The sequence below is a fragment of the Lonchura striata genome, chromosome 1, assembly GCF_046129695.1.
Source record: "Lonchura striata isolate bLonStr1 chromosome 1, bLonStr1.mat, whole genome shotgun sequence".
Classification (NCBI taxonomy): Eukaryota; Metazoa; Chordata; class Aves; order Passeriformes; family Estrildidae; genus Lonchura; species Lonchura striata.
Window position 1 is genome coordinate 31,834,552 of NC_134603.1, and position 21,091 is coordinate 31,855,642.

The following is a 21,091-nucleotide window of genomic DNA, read 5'->3' on the forward strand; positions in this document are numbered from 1 at the left end:
TTGTTCATGAGTGTTGGCAGTTTAGGTGCAGATACGTCATTCACTTTGGATCCTAGGTAGATCAAATTTTTTCATTTGTTTTGTATTTCCTATACAAACTGAAAAATGCAGCCCCTGTATCAAATGTGATTCACAAAATATTATCTTAAACAATATATAAAGGCCTTACTTTCAACACAAAGATGAAAGGACACCATATGGAGAGCAAACAACACATAGTGCAGCACTTGAACTAAGACTTCTTTCATATTAAAAAAATTTCATATCTGTTTCTATGAGTTTGTTTTTTTTTTAATTGATAAAAGAAATGTGGCTCAGTCCTGTGATCTACTTAAAAAACTTCAATGAACTATCTCCATTTTAGGCAAAGTGTGAAGGAGTCAATGGCTTTTACAAACTTTGCAACGACTCGATACAAACATTCATTGGGGAAGAAGGATAAATGGCACTTTTTATTTGTCAGTGAACTACTGTCTGGAAGAATTATGGGGAAACCATATCTTAGGAGGCAAAGAGGTTGAGTAAAAGGCATTTCTTACTGCTGAACAGAATGGTGGCAATGGTTTTATCAAGCTTGATCCTTAGTTAAAAACTTGGACTTGAGCAAAAATATTTTATTGTTAATTTGTTTCAACTCATTTTGTGGCATTTATTCCTTGAGGGTAAAAGAATTTAGGAGAAAATAATTTCAATTATTTATATTACCTGAATTAAAATTATTGTCACTGGAAGAGTTGCTCTTGTACGTCTTTATTTTGAGATCATTCTTGTCATCAGTAGTTTTCTCCTAAATACATCTGCATTCAATTTGAAAAGAACTGGAAAAGACTAAAGGAGACACCTCAACTTATGTCAATCTTCTATGTCCTGTTAGATTATTTACCTTTTTATGAGTACAGGCAATACAGTGGCCTCTTTGACCTCAAGCAAAGATACTTGACAAAGATCTCTGGTAATATAACTAGGCAAAATATTTTAAAAAAGAGGAATGGTGGTGTTGAGTTTGTTTTTACAGCAGGGTTGCCAAATGATGGAAATGCAAAGTGGAATTCCACATTCTGTATTAACAAAAGACAGAGCACAATATTATTCTTTGATGCCCTGACAAAAGTTTTTTTTCAGCTGTATACAACAATTCTGATCCTTTGGTAAGAAAACTACATTCCTTTCTTCATCAAAGTCCAAGTTCATAAATCGAATGAATTCTGATGTTGAGATCCTTTTAATTTAGTAAAACAAAGTCATTGTTTTATCGACATTTTTATATAGTGCTAATCAGAGTGATTTCACAGAATTATTATAAGCACTTACATAAATTAAGTGGAGATAGAAACAGCTCTTATGAAATCAATTATGTCCACTGATTAGACTGGAGTTTCATCTGGACCTATTCTTGTATTGTTGCTGTGTGTATTCTTTTCATTAATTTGCTAATAACTATTTTATACTGCAGAATAACCCTAAACTAGGAAGATTATCTAGTGTTTTATGAGCCACACACAAATAGTATCTCTCTGCACTGACAGATACTATATTTGTTCAGTCTTTTAAGAGTCATCTCAAAGGATATGTTCCAAATATTTTAACTCTCCAGACAAATTATTTCACCTGCAATTTTGTCTGTTTGCAGTTTCAGTTAACTGAAACCACAGATGTTCACATCACCTGAGCCACATTAAAAATTAGGGAAACTAAAATTCCTCATTCAGATACCAGGTGTGAATGACAGCAACCAGATCTACCAGAAAGTCAACTATTGGCCAACAGTTGTTTGCAGGTGCAAACTCCAATACAAATAAGAAGATGAGCACCCAATTTTCACATCTACTAACTCAAATATAAACCTGACAATCCAACACCATTATTTTGAACTGATTTTTCATCAGTGTGTGCCAAATCCAGCTGTACTATCAGTACAAACTACTTCTAGCAGATCACAGCGGGGGGAAAAATCAAGCAGCATCACAAAAAACCCTAAACCCAACCAAGCCAAAACAGAAAAATCTTAAACCAATAGATTAAAAACTAAAGTATTTCCTGACAATTATCAGTGGAAATGTAAGAAGGCTGACTACAACCATCCAAGTCAGGATACAGCTAAAACATTCAGGAAAATAACTCCACTCCCTTGTAGAGTCCAGTGTGGTCTTTACTGACTATACTTAGTCAAGTACTCAGTGTCAAATTTTATAGGAAAATCTGATCCTCCAAAATGATGCCAGGTCAGTGATACTTACTGCCTAGCAAACCCAAATGCAACTGATAAACAAAGGTTTCATGTTCTGTTTCATTTTACTTTGAACCTTTTTTCATGACTGTGCACTTCCTCTAGTAGAGAAAAACATTATACTGAGAGTTATATGGTGAGCATGCAGGTTCTTTAAGTTATTTTAAATTTAGGGTTGCAAGTTGCTGAGCAGCCCAATTTAGAATTAAGGGCTTCATTTCTCAAATAGACACAATACTGGTAGATTATGCTGTGTCAGCTTGAAGATGGTACATTTAAGGACATCTGAGGATGAGTGAAATCACTGCTGATGGGAATGATTAAACTCCATCTGTTGTGTTTATAACCACTGTACTGTGCCATCAGTGAATGGTGGTGTCATAAATATAATGATATACAAAGTGAGATTTTACAAGTATTTTTGTTACAAACTTTTCCATTCCAAAACATCATTTGAAATTATGTACAGATTCAGAAAAGCATTCCTAGATTTTCAGTATGTTTCTTTAGACTTGCAAAAATAAAAATGTTGCAATATAGGTGCAGAAAAAGATGGTAAGTTTTTGAATTTTTTTTCTTATATGTTGTAACATTTTACTTTCCAAGACAAGAAAAAGGTCCAGTTTTCTCAGAATAGTCTTCAATCAACACAAAGATTAAGAAGACAAATGTAAAAACAAGCCACAAGTGTACACCAACCCACAGACAGTCTCTTCCTAATACAGGCCTCAGTCTTCCTCAGTCAGGATCTAATCTTGCATTTGCCTCCATCTTTTAGGGCTAGTTATTAGCCAGAGTAGATTAGCAATTCTAAAATATTTCCCCCTCCCCAAAAATACTATTGTTGTCACCCACCCATATTCACAAGACATTAACCTGAAAGTAGTTATTAACTTAACCAGTGAGTTAATAACCAAATAGCAGATTTTTTCCCTAACAACAGAGAAGACCATATGTTAATGATGCCATGGGCATTTGACACAGGAGTCAAACCATATCTGCTCTTTAAATGTGACTATAATTTCATTCCAGGTCAGTACACTAAGTTTAGATACAGTACAGGGCAAAGGAGATGGAGGACATTCATTCCCTTCTTCATGGTTGAATTAGCTGGATTTCTGTCTCAGAATTTTTAAAGGTACTTATCAACCTTACAAAACAGAAGCCCCAATCACTGTAATTCTTATGTCCTCTCAGCAAAAGATTTGTTAGTTAAAACTCTCAGAAAGTCATATTATGTTCACAGGACTGTTAAATGCAATGCAGTGAGTGCTGGTACACAGAACAGTGTACTTGTTCATAAAGTAAATGTACTCAACTGTCCAGAAATCCTTGCCAGTTTTATATCTTGCCAAGAGAGATCACTTCAACAGATCAGCATTTATATTAGCAGTTGGACAAATGAATGCAGTGTGATACATTGATTATCTTAAGAAGAAACACCACCCCCTTACTAAGATTAACTGGAAATACCCCTGTCATTTCATTCTAAAATATTTCTAAATAGGTAATTTAAAATAATTAGCAAGTTGAAAAAATAAATAAATGTAATTTATTACGTGTCACATCAAGTTTCATACTCAGAATGATTTCTTTTCTTCTTTCATGTTTTCATCTCTCTTTGAACTGAAGGAAACCTGAGTCTTTCAGCAAACTCATCAGTTTACCATTTTGAAGGACAGTGCTAGTGCTCACACCTCTGTGATAGCATTAGTAAGAAAGAGATCTTTTTGCTCTTGTTTTTGTAATCAGTTACAACTTTGCAGCTTCAAAAACTGAAAATTGCTTTACAAGATAAACACACTCGGTAATGAACTTAGCACATGTGTGTGTTAAAATCTGAAAAAAAACCCAATTATCCCAAACTAATACCAAAGGCTGTATTCAGAAGTAAACAAAACCAGCATTAAGAAGAGTAAATAATTTGAAATGACAGTACTGCATTAACATTGCCAAGTGAAAACTGGAAGGAGATTTGATATGTTCAAACTCCATCCCCATGAAGAAACTGAGTGGCAAAAGAAGTCTAAAGTTCTTTATTTAAAATTAGCTACTGAGCCCTGGGGAACTGTAGTAGAACAACTCTTACTCGTATCTGAGTGTATTTAACTGGTCCATTTTTTTTTGGTTTTAATTTACTATCATGAATTCATCCCAAAATTTCCACATCCTAACATAATGTTAACTCCATATTGAAAAAACTACTGGATAACAAGGTTGCTGTTAAAGTCTGCATCTCAGGTAAATTTTGCTGCTATTTTAGGAAAGCAGTGGAAAGTCTTATATTGTCTTTAAATAATGCCAAAACTGCTGCTTACTATAATGACACAAAATAGGTTCCTTACAATCTCAGATTTGGAAAGGAAAAGATAGAACTGAATATGCAGTTCTATCTTTCATATCTTTCTGAGAAAAGAAAGTGCAGCAAAATGTTATTGTTGTCAATAAACCAAGTAGAAATGATTCAGAATACAAACACAGGAATCAGACCTATGACTAAGGCACCATTTTTAAATTCAAAGAAAGATATTATTACAATTCAAACTTTATTTCTATTTTTCATCTGCACCGGATGCAACATTTTCCCGCAGAAGAAAAAACATGGGAGTGAAAACCCCTGATAACTAACTAAATAACTAAACAACTAACTAACCTTATCATCACTATCTTTTACTGACCCCACTAAATGCTGCCTGGAGAACAAGACACATCTCTGACCTTGAAAACATAAAAGTCTAGATGTAATTTTACTAGGGAGGGATAAATGAGAAAGGATATCATGTATCAACATATGAGTATGTCCACATGGGGTGGTTCTGTGACCCAATTTCAGTGTTTATTTTATAAAGGAGCTTAGGAGAAGATTCACATAAGGTGTCAGTCTGGTGAGGCTCTTTGTCTTCCCTTCCCTTCCTAGTCAATGGAGGTACAGTAGCCTCGTAGCCTTTTAGAAAAGGAAAGGGAACCTATGAGAAATGAGAGGGAGCCTATGCAAAATTCACCTTCTTCTTAGTGTCCTGAGTCTCCCAGGATATTCACTAGAGAAACCTAGATTTTTTCAAACTTCACCTGGCTTTTCACCCAGTGGTAATATAGATGACCCAGCAGTCATATTCTCCTGTTCTACTGATCCCTAGGGAGGATGAGACTGACAAGTCCACCAGCCCTCCCCAGCCCTATCCTTTGCTTTTCTGTTTCCACAAGATCACCAGGCAAGTGACTGGGAGGTCCAAGTCCCCAGTGGAGCTGATTCAGGAGCTAGTTGGACCACAAGGAAAATTGTGTCATATATTCATACTCTGTCTGGTCACAGCCACAAGTGAAGATAGTCAGAATATTAGCAGAGATTTCTGTCAAGACCTCTTTCATTGGCACATTTTTCTACATTTTTTTATTACATATTAATCCAAAAGAGCCTTTTTCAAGAATGGTTCTTGCTGCATTCTCACTATTTTAGCCAGCACTAAAAGATGAGGTATTTGCATATGCAAAAAAAAAAAAAAATCTAGCTTCAAACAGTCTTTCTTTTGTATTTCATAACTGTAACTAAAGGACCTTACACTTTTTGTTAGAGAATGTAGGCTTAATTATTTTCACATTGAAGAATTGCTGTTATTTAATACCTCTTTGGCACTTAACGAATAACATAAAATTAATTGACATGAGGCAACTGACAACAAAGTTTGGCCAGAGAGGTTCATGGATGGAATAATTATTTAAATCCAGATTGCTAGAAGTATGAAAAACTTCCTGTATTGTACCCGAGGTTATGAGAAAGCCAATGACACAGAGATCAAATGGCAAATTCTACCTTCTCTTTTTCTTCAGTGGGCTTTGGACTTTGGAGACTGTCTGGAGAGCACTTGCATGTGCCATCTGGTGGCAGTCGTACAGAATTATATGTTTAGAAGGGAAGAGCAGGAAGCAAAACGGGCTCAAATGTTTTGCCATTTAAATCACCAGTGTTCCTGCTTTAAAAAGAAAAATGAAGCAGAAAACATAAATTTTGTTGCAAACTTCAGACTAGAGCAGACTGGAATAATTTCTTCTAAGGTTGCCATATTTTGCCAAACAAGAAAGGCAACTGAAAATATTTGGAATATACCTCTGTGTCTTCAAAGGTAGAGTCTGAGTTCTGATTTGTAGTTATATGAACTAGACTTGTGGATAAAGAAAATAAAGGAATCAGACCTCTAGTCCAGGATTGTCTCAGGGACTGACTGGATTCCAGACATCTATCTAAGGGATCATGCAACATTTTCTCTCCAGTTATGATTTCCCCCTCACTTTTCTAAGAAGTTTTGTCGAGTTTTTTTTAAAAAGTGAGTGAAAAGGAACTTGTTAGATTTTGAGTTTTATTTGGAAATTTGGTAATAAGATCAACTCTAGGCTATCCCAGGCTCCATACTGGCACGGGCAAAGGCATTTTTGTTATGCTCTGCACTAGCCACTCCAGAGACATTATCAAAAATCTTCATTAAAGTCCAGGGTAGCCATCACTGCACAACATGACCCACTGAGGTATTTGGCAGCAACTAGGACCTGCCACACACCTGATTTCTAAGTCAACCTCTACAAAATCTCTTTGCACTGCTCTAAGAAATGTCTGAGTTCATAAAATAAATCTGAGAAATTCTTTTTTAATGCAGGCCATTTCTAGATTTTTAATTTTTTTTTAGGCTCTTATACTACTATCCATGATATCAAACTATGAGTGCATGTATGAAGAGAATGTATAGCACATGGCATGGGTTTTTCAAGTGAAATAAAAGATTACAGATACTTATATGCTTACATCTTTATTTACTAGCAGTCTAATGATGAACCATGAGATAGGATTTTATAACCAATCAACCAATCTAAATAACTTATCTTAAATCTAAGCATCACACTTTCTACCAGGAATAAGGTTTCTGCATGCTGACTGACAACCTCCCATCCTTATGAGCTGGAGACAGTGGGGAACTGGTGTGTCTCTCCATCTAGCATGGCCCTGGCACATTTATTCCTCCAGTTTAGCAGGAGGTCCACAGGAACAGCTCTCCTAATTTCCCTCTAAAATTCCATATACATCCTGCACTCACTTGCTCTCCTATCCTCTGTGAGACAAGCTTTTCTCATGCTCATGGTGCTCCCTATCAGAGATTCACCACTCTATGGGATATCCCCTACAATGATTTTCCATCTGGAAGATTTTTATTCTCCTCTTTGAGCAGTCAACGAGTTCTTTCAATAGATGAATGATCTCTCCTTGGAGTGCAGATTTAGGTGTTAGTATGGGAGACATTTTGAAGCTGACATAAAATTTGATACAGCAGTGTTCTCTGAGCTCCCAGGGGCCCTGTTGGATCAGGTTATTTGAATGGTAGCTCAGGAGTCAAACTCAAAAGAAATTTAATATTTATATCTCCTAGACACCCATTAAATACCTAGTGTTAAAGCCAAGCTAGTTGCTAAAAATATATATGGTTTTTAAAAAGTTTGAGAGTAACTGTAATCAAGCCCATTATATACAACTCATTGAACTGCATCTTAAAACTAACTCTGGAAGGTTTCATGCGTCCTTCATACATTTCTCTCTACATATCCTCTGTGTTGCTTCAAAATGAGAACAGGCATTGGATGTTTTCTCTGTAACATCTGGCTGTCTGTCAGAGTGAGAACAACATTAGGTGTAAATCACAAGAGCGCTTGTTCCAATTTAAATATTATTTTTGTAATGGGTCTTAGACTATTCCCTCATATATCAGCTGTTCCCATGCAGACCAGCACAAGAACATCTGTTTAAAAACAATTTCTTTATTTTATTACATCTCCCAAAATTTTGCTTGTGAAAGCATACAACAATACTGGGAAAGGGAGAAGACACCCTCTTTCTTTGAATTAACAAGTATGACTTTGTTTGATGAAACAAAGCCTGACTGAATCAGCTCACTCTGCCATTTTGTTCATGTGCTTTTTGAAAGCAAAGCAAATGAAAGAGAATCTAATATGCTATTTCTAAAATTTAACCCAGGAAAAATGTGTGGCCAAATAAGCACTCTAATGTTATACTTTTATGCTTTGCAACTACTTTTATATTATGAAGTAAGCTGGTTGTGTGTGCCAAAATAGTACATAGAATATATGTTAACAAACATCGGTTTCCATATTCTGTTTACTGCTGATACATTCACAGTTAAAAAACTGATAAATTGTAGGAGTAATCAGTGCTGAAACGTTGCTGGTACAATTCTGTAACTAATTATTGCCACTCTGTAAAAAAATTTAGCATATGCCATGAATCTTCTTATATCACAATTTTGAAATACTTGCTTTATTAAGCCATACAGCAGTCACAAAAATTAATCCTGTAAATCCCTTTTTACCTTGCAGGAAGGGAGACTGGACTGTGGGTAAGTTCATATTTACATGCCAAATACATAATGTCATCCACATAAGAGACTGTTCATGTCTCAGTTACAGTGAAAACAACCTGACTGGTTGTTCAGCAACAGGTATCACCCATTGCATTAGTCTATAAATTGATTCCAAAAGGCTCAGGCTAAATCAATATAGCAGGGAATGTTAAACAGTTTTACTATTTCCTCAGTGTCTACTGTGATAAAAATAAATTATAGAAATATGCTGGTTGCAATGGAGCCTAATTTTATTTTCAAGAAATTCTTTGGAAAAGAATAAATTCCATTACAATACATTAAATAATCATGTTTTCTTTATATATTTATTTGCTAGTCCAATCAAATTAGCACTTCCTTACAAGTGCAATTGGTATTCCTGTGTCCAGAGCATTTAGTGTAGCTAAGGTTCCAGACCAGAGGTTCTCTAGCTGTGGTACACTTGTCTCAAGGGAAACACACATCTCCAATCCCTGGGTGTACATTGGGGCAGCAGCTGCAAATGTCTTTGCTGCTGGGTAAGGTCTCAAATTCACTACACTGCTGATACAGCATCAGAAGGACATAGACCTGCTCGAGCAGATCCAGAGCAAGTCTATGAAGATTATTAGAGGGATGGAGAACTTCTCTTATGAAGAAAGGCTCAGAGATCTGAGGATATTCAGTCTGGAGAAGATAAGGCTCTAGGAGGACTTTACAGCACCCTTTCAGGTACTTGAAGGGGGCTATAAGAAAAATAGGGACAAACATTTTAGCAGAACCTTTTCCAGCAAGACCAGGGGTAATTGAAGCAGGATTAATGTGGATTAGATAAGAAATATGTTTTTTAAATGAGGGTGGTAAACAGTTTTCCCAAGGAGGTGGTAGATACCCCATCCCTGGAAGCTTTCATGGCCGGGTTGGATGGGATTCTGAGCAACTTACCTAATTGAAGGTGGCCCTAATCATTGCAGAGGGCTTGCACTAGATATCTTTAAAAGTTCCTCCCAACCCAAATCAATCTATGAGTCTGTATTTGGTGCAGTAAATGGAAGTAACTCTTGTCCAGGTCCTGAAGGAAGAGGGCCATTTCCAAACCTAGACTTTTGGCTTAGGACCTGAAGATGACCATTGAGGGGTGAGTAAGGAAAAAGATACAGAGGGCAAGTGGATTGGCCATCACATAGAGTCAGTGTCCTGTCTGCTTTGGATGGAAGAAGGAAATAGGAGTTGTGAATAGGAGTTGGAACTCAATTCTTCTCCCATTCAGGTCACTTAAATGACTTTTTTAGTGGTCTTGACTGAGTATGTTGTCTGCAATGGAAAAAACATAATAGATGGATGCTCAAGGACTCAGAAATACTAGATCATTTTGTTAATGTGCTAAAAAGCATGACTGCCGTATCAGTCCAAAATAAACTATTTTTATTGAAAATGTATTTCAGAACATATCTTTTGGTTAAAGTTTAGAAAAATACACATCACCCCACTTTGTGGAATAAATATTTTTTCAGAAGGAATCCTCCCTAAACAAACAAGGATTATTTGAGACAGTTCCTGCACACTCAGGGCATATCTTACATGCCAGTTTTTGTGATGGGGAGGTAAATGGGTTCTTTAGAAAAAACCCTGGAAAGCAGGCCAAAGGCACAAAACATGACTTGAGAGTTTTTATTACTACTGCACAGACTGCTGTGCAGCTACTAGGTGCTACATTTTTTAATTCTTGTTTAGTTGAAGGTGGACAGTGTCTATAAATACCTACCTCATCACTTTTCCTTTTTTCTTTTGGTAAAACATTACAGTGGGGTAGCACAAGGACCCAGTACTTTCTCACTCATCAGCATATGTCTTCTGGTAGACCATGGTTACTCAAGAGGTTTTAACATGTTGACTGCCTCAGAAGAAGTGGCTCATAAGACCCCACCTGGAGTACTGCATCCAGCTCTGGGATCCGCAGCACAAGGAAGACATGGAGCTATTGAAGCAAGTCCAGAGGAGGCCCACAAAGATGGTCAAAGGGCCTGAACACCTCTCCCAGCTCTCCTGTATTATTCTATGATTATTCAGTCATTTCCTTCCATTGCCTGGAAGGAAAAAGTCATTAGGAAAAAGCTGTTCATCCTGCCTTTTAGCCCTGGAAAGCCAAATGAGTAGCTAAGTGTACTCTATTTGGCCTATGAGTTTTACATTACATCTGCCTGCTTAAACACCTTGGAGGATGTCCTAAGCCCAGATCTGTGTTACTAATGCCAGGACCTACAACAAGGACATTAGCATGGGAAAAGTCAGGGTTTCTGCCAAAAGACATTAGCTACTACACTTGGGCCCAAGAACCAGAGCTTTATTCAGTGAGACGGTAAGGAAAGCTTGGGAGTTTTAGGTGGGTGAACTTGGAATGAGTCTACTGCAAAAAATAATCATTCCCATATGTCTGAGAAAGGGAGTGAAAGATTTGCAGGGTAAAAAATATGGGTCAGAAAACCAGTAACTAAGGATATAGTAGAGAGGAAAAGGACTTTTCTGAGGTTGTATGGATAGAGCTTTTTTCAAAACGAAGTTGGTGAAACCAATAGATCTTTATGATGAAGAGAGATGTATTGAGAAATTATGAAACCTATATATTAAGTTTTATTAAAGAGAGAGAAAAAAAATAATTTTAAAATATACAGAAAAGGAGAAAGGAATTTCACTGGTTCTAAGATAGACAAACCAAAGAAAGAAAATATTAACATTGACAGTAGTTGAAATTGTCTAATTTGTAAAGAAATGACTGTGTGTTGTCTGTGTAGGAAACTTGATCTTGTTAGTGGTATGGAAGAACAAAAAGAAATGAGCCTTTCATATACATGTTCAAGCAATTGTTCAAGGGAGCAGAATTATGGAATAGGATTGGAAAGACACAAACAAAAACACAGAGTCATACATGGAGTATAGCTAAGTCACCCAGAAAAAATATGAATAAAAACAAAAGAGGGAAAAAAGAAAGAAAGAAAGAAAGAAAGAAAGAAGGGAAGGAAGGAAGGAAGGAAGGAAGGAAGGAAGGAAGGAAGGAAGGAAGGAAGGAAGGAAGGAAGGAAGGAAGGAAGGAAGGAAGGAAGGAAGGAAGGAAGGAAGGAAGGAAGGAAGGAAGGAAGGAAGGAAGGAAGGAAGGAAGGAAGGAAAGAAAGAAAGAAAAGAAAAGAAAGAAAAGAAAGAAAAGAAAGAAAAGAAGGAAAAGAAAGAAAAGAAAGAAAGAATTTTGGTGATCTCAAGCTCATAGGATTTTAGAAGCCAGCACTGAGGGAGGCTTTGAAGAGGAATCACTACAGCATTATTTCAGACCAGTGGCTCTATAAACTCTATCAGTGTGGTAGACTTGGCTTTCATAATTATTGATTGGAAAACAAATGCTACTCATAATGAGGCCTTTAAAATGTGAAAGTTTCCACAGAATTACTGAGACAACTAAGAATCATATTACACACTTGGCCTGAAGACATTTTAGATATAGTGAAATAGGAAAATAACCTTACCAAAGTGTGTTCATTGACAGGTCCAGTTGAAAACAGAAAAAAAAACCCAGTTCCTCTATTACAATAAGGGAATTTTTAGTTAATTAGGTCATCTTGCCTAAACACAAGACTTTTATATAGAGGAAAGCCTTAGGCAAAGTTTCATAAGCTATCTAGAACATGCTTCCCTTTGAAAAGAAAAACGTGCAAGGAAGAGCATCAGACTAGCTAAATGAATAAACAAAAAGGATATTAGAAGTAAGCAGAGAGCTATAAGGAATGGAAAAAAGGACTGAACAGCCAAGAAATCATCTTTTGAGGTCAAGAAGTGTCAGGATAAAATGAGAATAGCGAAAAGTCAAGCTGAGTTAGACCTTTAAAGTATATCAAAATAAATAGGAAAAAAGGCACTTTGAGAATGTAAAGAAAAATAGAATGAATACAAAAGAAACAAGAAGGCCGAGGTTGAGATTTAAGATAATCTAGATATGCCCCCATATTAAATGAATAACTTGCCTCAGCTTTCAATAAGACTAATTATTTCAGTATGAAATAGCAGAGGCAAACTGAATAGCAGAAATCAGGATAAAACAAAATATCAGAATGGAACTTGACTTAGAAATCAGACATCTCAATGTAGTCACGATTAGATAATTAGGTGATCACCCATTTCAAAATTTTCAGATAATTAGCAAGTAGTGTAGGAATTACTTTGCTGGTATAAACTGTATTCTTAATGAAACACATACTGTAGACCATGTATAACTATGCTTTCATAAAGAATAGGATATAGTATCTTAAGGGAAATTATGAGCTGAAATTAACCTGCTGAATACCTAGAGAAGGCAAGAATTTTGACTAAAAAGAAGATCAAGCATAGAAAATAAATAGTGAAAATATCTAAAAATACTGAAAATATCTGTAATAGACAATTCAGAATGACTATAGACTTTCCCAAAGTTTGCTGTTGGTACAAGACTGATTCATTTTTGCTCTTGACAGGAAAAAAGAAGTGTGTGCTAATGCCATGTTGTTGGTGATGAAAAATTGGATGACTTTGGGAATAGGAGAAATTGAAAAGAAAAATTATTAAGGAGGCCCAGGAAAATTGCCAAGCATCCAGTAGCAATTACTGAAAACAATGCCAAAGAGAAACTGCTTTCAGACATGGTCTTGAAAAGGGTGTAAAAAGTAAAGTGATCAGTGGGAATATAATGTTACATATCATCCTATTCTATGCAATGATGAAAAAAATCTAGTTATCTGCATCCACAAAAATTAAAGTCAAAGGACATGCAGAAGGATGTATGAGAAGGCCTATACTGGGCAAAGGTAATCAAATAATTTGACATCCTTACATTTAGCTAAATCGATGACAGAAATTTCACATAGAGAAGATCAGGGTTATGGAAGCATACGATAACTTGAAGTGTATTTCAGGCTGTCACCTGATTCTCATGCACCTTTATCAGTGAAAATACATTATTTTTTTCCTATGACCTCTCCCACTCTTTGGGAGAGTGTTTGAACATGTTGGAAAAGCACTTTTTTTCTAAAGTATCATTACTTTCTGCTTTAGAGTAGGATTTTCTAAATGAGAGTGTAACTGAGCCATCAGCCTTAGCTCTTAAATTATGTTTCTGGAAATCTGATCATTGCTATTATAATGTCTAATTTCACTATTGTGTTTGAAAGTTCATTCCTGTTGGGGGTGGCTGTTGTCATGGAAATTCAAAACCTTAGGCAGAAATAGAATTCCCTGCATTGGCTGAGGTCTGCTTATTTCAGCATCAGGCTTTGTACTGAGTGGTATATTTTGTAGTAATAGAAATACAGTGCAGAGAAGATTCACTCGTTCCAAAAGTAAATGGGATTGGTGTGGATTTTTTGTAAATCATATTGCTTAGGGGATTGTTTTAGAAGCTGTGTCTTTGTGAGAAATTTCAATTACAAATAGGAAAAAAAAAGAGAGATAATTACGAAACAGATACGTTTTTTTCTTAATCAATACATTTACATTAACTTTACATTATGACTTTCATTGGTATTTTTCATGTTTCTAGTAATAGACATTCTAACTATTTGCAGAATCCTTATTAGTTGCATTTAACATGCAGGTTACTTTTGCAACTCTCCCTATTTATTCACAGAATTTTCTGGATAAACCATTTGCTACAAACACAATTTCCAGGTTCAAAAATTCCATAACCCTCTTTGTTTTGTTTTGGGGGTATTTTTGTTTGTTTTCTTTTAATAAATAAGCAAGCATTAAAAACAATTTTCAAGGCATCATACACAAAATTTGCAAACTTCTGACCCTGAAGTGTTGAGCTCTTGAGTGAAAATGACTGACATTAAATTACACATATCTTCCCTTCTGGACAAATACATAAAGCAGGGGGAAAATCTTTTCAGTAGAGTCTGTAGCTTCTCTGAAGATTTCTGCCAAGAATTTTATAGAAATCTATACTTATGCCTTAGTAATTTTGACCACGTGTTGAAAAAAAAAAAAAAGCTTAAAAGAACTTGAAGCAATAGTGTCAGAAAATTACTGATAATCATCTGGTAGCTAAAACAGCTTTCTATAAATAATCATGGTGTTAAAGACATGTACAGCCTGTCTTCTGAGTTGGAAGTACACAAACCATATAACCATAAGGCAGAAATAATGAAGAACATGCAGATGAGAACTCCCTTCCAATATGTCTTTTCTGACACAAGATATCCAGACTTTGGGGTCTTTTTCTGATAATTTTTCCAGTGAGAAGACAGAAAAAATGTGTAAAGGAATCAGGCCAGATCTATAATACTTGTATAATACTTCCTATAATACTTGTAGCCACCTCTCAAAGGATCGAACTATAAATCTGTATTTCAGTGGATCTTATACCTAATTCCCAAGTTCTGTTACTTCTTAATGACTACTTTTTACAAAATTTTGAAAGAGTACAGTGATGCAAGATGAGATTTCTCTTGCATTATCAAGCCTTAAATTCATGCTAACAACCAGTTTTTCATAGCTAAATAGGTGCTGCTAAAAGAAACTCAATGTAACTGCAATAGAAACTCTCTGAAGCCTCATCTGCATTCCCTTTAATCTCCCATTCCTGCATAAGAGCAGGGGAAACTGCATTTGTGTAAGGATGTTACCAGTAACTATTACAAAGCACTGTTATTTCTACATGCTATGCTATTCAAATTACTTGTGACCATAATTTTAATATTCATGTAGTTTACAAATGAAAAGGATGCTCTCTTTGCACAAGGTTTTCTGTGATTATCCTTGTCATTGAGAACAGCAGTACTGAGTTGGGGATCTTGATTTGACTTCAGTCTTGTTCCATTTCCCCAGCATTTCTGGCTGACCTCAAATTAAAAGAATCTTGCTACAGTTTAGATGAATATTTTTCTCAGGATCTATTTTATATCATATGTGATGGTTGTTCTTCACAAATCCTTCCACACTTGTTTTACAGATTTTTTTCTTTATTGCTTCCTTACCTGTGCACAATTTGCTGGCAGCCTCTGTGACAATCAGAGACAGACAATCAGACAAAATAACAAATTACTTGGATTTTCACCCCAAGGCTGTACTAGGAATCTGGAGCTGATTTTTTTCAGGGTAGAAGGAGACAGTTACCACCACACTGTGGAAAATTCTGTGTATTATTGATCATGAACTCTCAATGATCCATCAACAATGATTTTTTAGGGATCAAACATCCTGTTATTCTGTGCAGGGAAATGTTTTCAAAAATCTGTGAACCATCTCTGAAAGTACTTCAGTGGGATCTTTAAATGTCTTACATTTTACTGTTAATGTTTCTTGCAATCCTGTGTAGAAATTCAGTAGAACTGGAAACAGAGTGCTGATTATACTCAGCTTTTTTAATAAACCACCTTCTAAATATGGGTGCGTTTTTTGTGGGGTAAGAGGGGTTATGTGTTTACTGAGATTACATAGCATTTGTTTTAAAGATAGAATTTGATTTTACGATAGAAATCACAGTAAACTGACTGGAACTCTGCACCATAAGATATGATGATGTTCAACTTAAATTAATCACATCATGGTTCTGTTCTTGACTGTTGCAGGGAACAGCTACAACCCAAACATTTTCATTTTTCCATCTTTTATCACCAGAAAGCTAAAATCTTGTTTGTTTATGTGGTTTGGTGGTTTTTTTGTTGTTCTTGTTTTGAGTTGGGTTTAGTTTGAGGTTTTTTGTTGTTGGGTCAGAAAATAAACCTCAATTTATTGTCAGCTTTAGAGCTGCCTCTTGAGCACTTAGTCCACATGGACTACACACATGGAAAGTCTAAAGTATCATTTTCCCAGATCCTTTTTACTAACTCCAGAAGATTACAGGACTACACTTTAATGTTATAAAAGCATTTTCAGAAGGCAAAATAAAAGGACTCAGAGTAACTCCAAATGCAGGATTTTATCCTCTAATTCAATCTGTGGTATTAAAACTTCTGCTTTTCAAGGCTAGAAGAGAAATTATAAGATTGATAATTTATCAAAGGAACTAGGAAACAACAAGGAATTTATAAAAATTGTCACTATGTCTGTGTCCACCTGTGATCTAAATGGTAGAGCAAAAAACCAGATTTGTCTAGATAAAAGGATTTGACTGTTATGACACGTGAATGACATGAGGGAGTGGCACAGATAACCATGTCTTTTCCAGCCTAGAAAATTTTGGTAAATAAATGGACTATGTGCCTATATAATTCTACATAAATCTGAGCAGTTTGCTATTTTTCAGTTTCACAGTGTTGAAGTTGATAGTTTGTCTTTTTAACTGTAATTTATGTGAAAGCCTCTATTCATCACTGAAAATATAATATTATTTTATAATCATTACCAGATACTGGCTTATGGCTTTCTCTGATAAAAAATGCATAAGCTGAAGGAGGTGTCAATTTATAAGAAAAGGACTACAGGAGTGAAAGCAGATAATATAAAGTTATTCATGGTTCTCATTGTCATCTTCACTTAAGGAACAAAATAAAAATTTTTTTTGGTTCCTCAAGAGAAAATGCACCTTTGACTTTTACTTATCCTTCTAATAGGAAAATTAGTAGATTATTAATCAGCTGGAGAGGTTGGGTAGTAACAAATTTAGTAAGGCTTTAGACATTATTTGTCATCATGTCTAGAAGCCAAGGAAGTGTGGCCTGAAGGAGCACATTTTTACATGGACAGAAAAATTACTAGGTGGATGGATGATGCCTCAACATCCAACTGCCAGCAGGCACAGTACCCCAACAGTTGATACATGGACCCATTTCATTGCGGTATTCATTGGCAAAATGGAGCACAGGGCACAGGAGGAAAGACTCAGCTCTGACCTTGTTCAGGCTACAGGGTGATACAACTCCTTACAACTATGTAAAATGGTGTGATGGAGATGAAGAAACAAAACTTCCCTCTAACTGCAGCCTGAATGTTCAGATTAGACATCAAGTGAAAAAAATTCACAGGGGCAAATGCAGCACTGGAACAAGATGGCCAGGAAGATTATGGACTTGGAGATTTTCAAAACCTGGTAGCTCTGGTCTGATGTTGGTAATAGCCCTGTTTCAAGCAGAGGACTGGACTAGATCATTTTTAACCAACACCTCTGCAATTCTATGAGTCTGTAATTTGACTTTGCTCAAGGAGGGCATTTGATGTCAAACAGATTGCCAGCACTATGGTGATCTCAATCCCTCTTCCAGGCTTAGTCTTGAGTGTCCAGACTTCATACATATGCCAAATTTGCATTGATCAAAACCAAGACTTTGATCTTGTTTTTTAATTAAATATGAGTTCTTAGAGTGACATTAAACTCACATAATCAATCAACAAAATATGCTTTGATCTGACCAGCCAGAGAACTGGAATCATAGAAGTTAAAGTAAAATAAAAACAACAAAACCCCATGATTTACCTAACATGACTGTTCCCAGATATAAATGGTAAGATAGGAAAAAAAAGAGCTTAGGGTTTAACATAAGTAACTGAGTGACTTTTATTTAGGACTACCTGAGTCCTGTTACTTTTGAACACTAGGTATTCCTTTTGTGCTTAATTGTTAAAAAACTGACAAAAACAGGCATGTATAGAAGGATGTTCTTCTCCAAAATAGATTTCTTAATAAATTAACTTAGTGTAGAGGTTTGGGTTTTTTCCTTATCCAGAAATTATGTTCCTACTAGTTATATTTGTGCATACTCATGTTTCATGGTAGTGTGTGAAAGGATAGGAGATCCACCATGGATCTCCTATCAGGTATTTTATGAGAAGCTTAAGAGCACAATAGAAAAATGCAGACAACAAAAGTTCTATTCTGAATCAGATACATGGTATTAAGTCAGTACTCAGCTCTCAAGTCCTGGCAGTTTGTCTAGTAATCAGTAATAGGAAAATAATGCAAAAATAAAAAAGTTGCTCTTCAAGCATACTTAGAGTGTTATGAGCTTTTTAACAGAACATAAAGAGCAAACATTTTCTAATAAAACTTGCTAGTACCTTTTGGTTTGGCTACCCTCACTATGACTCGAAAAGGTACAGGAATGGCACTGTTAGAAGCAAAGAAATGTGCAGAATTCACAAATAGTTTTGCCATCCAGATGTAACCACTTCCCTCATACTCCCTGTCCATTTCATGGTTGCAAATTACAAAAATGAACTCTCAAACTGAATTTTTTTTTTCTCTCAGATTTAACTCCAAAGTTTCTCCTTCAAGAAATATGAAGTGTTTGTTAATTTTTTAATTAAGCCAGAAACATGCTGATGGTTAAGCTCCTACATACTTTGAGTCTTTTGTCTCCAAAAAGCATGTTGCGTTTTACTTTTGGCTAACTTAAATAGAACCAAGTTCTGGTAGAATTGGAAGTCACTTCATCAGTCTGGTGGTCAACTACATGTTGCAACAGTGGTGAGGATGTTTTTAATAATTACCATCATTATAGAGCAACCAATTCCAATATTAACAAGCAAAGAATTTAAATGTTAATACTTTACACTAATATCCTGAGTTGTTTGCAATCCAGAATGATCCATATCTCTAGACCGATTTTTAAAAAGTCCAATGAATCTACATATAGAAGTGGAATGAAAAGCATCACTAAAGAAAAGAACAGATTGTTATGTACTGAAGGTACCATTTTCAAAGCATCTGTGTGGAAATCAAAAGTATTATAAGGATTAATTTTATCTATCTTTAGTGTGTGTTGTGTCTCACATGTTGATGATAGACAGCTACAGCTAGATGTCCAGAAACCAGTCCAAACCTCTACGCAAGGCTACCAGGAAGGACAGTCACCCCATTGCCTATGCTGGAAGCGCTTCTGATATCCAGAGGCAGTACCACAGTGTCAACAGCTTCTATTCAAGAACACAGCCAAAAGTAGCACCTTTGCTGCAGACTGTGCCCTGGAAATGGAGACCTGGTTTCTGCAGCTTTTCAGTCTGATCAGATTCAAATTCAAATTCATTTTTCCTACATCCAAAAATCGTGCCATTTTATTGGAATGAGGAAGAGTAGGAGATTCCTATTATAGCTAAGCCATTGAGCACAAGTATTATGAGGCCAACAAGGTCTCAGGGATAAGGTGTCTGTTGCCTAGGTAGTTCAGAAATAAGATCTGATATGAAGCTGTTTCCATCTACTTCTAAAGTTTTATACAGTAGTGTAAATGCATGAATACTCCTAATGTAAGGACCTGGAGTAGGTACAATAAAGTAAATGTGATTGCACTTACTCAAAGTCAGGCAGTTCATAGTCTCAAATTTCAAGTTCTGTGGTCATAGAGATGCTTTTTTAACCCATAGGGGGTAGGTTTTTAAGATAAGTTGAATTACCTGTTCTATAAGTCATCAACTTTCTGTCTCCTTTCTGCTATGTTTCCTCTTCCTGGAATGTAAAGGAAATAAGATTCTTTTGCTAGACTAGACACAACTTCTAAATTGCCATCCATCTTTACAATCAAGGTTCCACATTTCATTTTGTGATTGTGAAATGTCTAACAGCAACTAGAATATTCAAGGTACTATCATTTCAGCCTTGTGGGGAAGAAACTTATTGAGCTGGTTGCTCCAAATCCTTTGTCTCTTTTCTTGTTACACTGGAGACTCACACATTATCTCACTGATAATCCTCTGTCACTTCAGAAATATACTTCAGCGTAATTGCTTTCCAGATTTATCCTTCTTGTGGAGTGGCTGTTTTGAATTAATTTTCTGCAGATGTATTTGCAGTTTTCCAAGTTGACTCTCATTCTGTTATTCTCAGCCCATGTCTCAATTTTTTCTAAGACCCTCTATTATTTGCTTGACTTGACTGCTGCTGGAACAACCTCTAATTTAACATCATCTGTGAATTGCATTATCATGATCATGTTTCAATTCCAGATTATTTATGTGAATTTTAAACAGAACAGCACCCTAAATAGAGCCTTGTGGCACCCCTGTTGTCAGCTCATGCAGCTCAATATGTTGTTGTTTATTATAATATTTTGTTTGTGCTCTATGTGCCAGCTTTCAGTCCATGTGATGGAGCTCAGATCCAAGTAAATTGCAACTCATTTGAAAAGTAAGATTTCGTCAGACATTGTATTGAATGCTATACCAAAACCCAGATGACATCTTCTTTCCTTTCTCAATTGCTTTTGTAACTGTTCCACAAAAAATAATCAACATTTGTATTGCACAGTTTTCACTTCATAAATCCAGACTGCTAATAGGTCATGGGTCTATAATCTTTTTGTCTGCTTTATGCCAGTTCAGGATTAAGCCTCGTATAAAACTATATATAGCTTGGGATCTAGCTGCAGGTAAGTGGCAAGGTGTCCCTGGAACTTGATGAAGTGCCTGGAGTGATTGCAGTGATCGTCATGGGGGAGCTGTGTTTTGTTACAAGAGCTCTCTCTAGTGGTCCTGGCTACACCACTCATTGTGCGACTCCAGTGCTGCAATCTAGAGTGCCTGACTGATGCATTTT